Below are 886 nucleotides of genomic sequence, written 5' to 3'. Positions count from 1 at the left end.
TCCACAGCTGCTTTACACCTGTCTCTTATACACATCTAATTCCCCACTTCCGTTTTTGTCCACGCGGAGCGTTTTGCTGTCTTAAGGCTCAAACTTGAGACGTCTGAAGTTTACAATGACTGGTCGGTGATGCTTGGGGGCAATTTCGGTTTGGTGGTTTTCAACATACCTTTTTTGGCCCGTAGTCCCATCCGTTATCAAGGTCCCTTTCCCGCCCCCTGTGTATATATAACTGAGTATAATTATGACTGTTTTGATTATTATTACTTATATTTTATTCACTTATATTCTCCTTGTTATTTTTTACTAATATTGAGTGTTGTATCATATAAAATCTCATGTCTTTGAATATAAAAGATTTGATTTATCAGGTCATATCATTTGTGATAAATACATAAATTGAAAAAAAAAAGTTTCAGGGTTTAAAATAAACACAATTGAAGTTGTGCATTAATAGGAGAAAATATAAATCTATATGGTATTCAATAATGATAGTAAGTGTAGCACAGAATACTGCCAGTAGTGAAAACAAGTTTGATCTTATCTAAAGTTAGGGTGTGGTCACTTTTTAGATTAAAAAAAAAAATCTGTTGTTTAGCAAACACATGAACGCTGACAACAAACACATAAAACTTAAAGAATGAGAGTGTAAGTAAAAAAGACAACTGCCATTATGCTGATTTTTGTCCTTTACAAACCTCCTACAAACCTATTTTTTTCTCCCACTGCTTTGTAGCTGAGATGGCTGAGAGGAAGAGGAAGCGTCCTGCCCTCACAGGGCCTCACAGCTCCTCCCCTGTGAAGTCTGACAAGTCATCTGATCAGAAGATCAGCCCCGGCACAGAGCAACCAATCAGGTAATTTCAGGCTGTGTCGTCTTCAACAA

This window comes from Seriola lalandi, unplaced genomic scaffold (genome assembly GCF_002814215.2).
Source record: "Seriola lalandi dorsalis isolate HSWRI2012SDOR001 ecotype SW California unplaced genomic scaffold, Sedor1 jcf7180002050310, whole genome shotgun sequence".
Classification (NCBI taxonomy): Eukaryota; Metazoa; Chordata; class Actinopteri; order Carangiformes; family Carangidae; genus Seriola; species Seriola lalandi.
Note: the sequence above shows the minus strand (reverse complement) of the source record.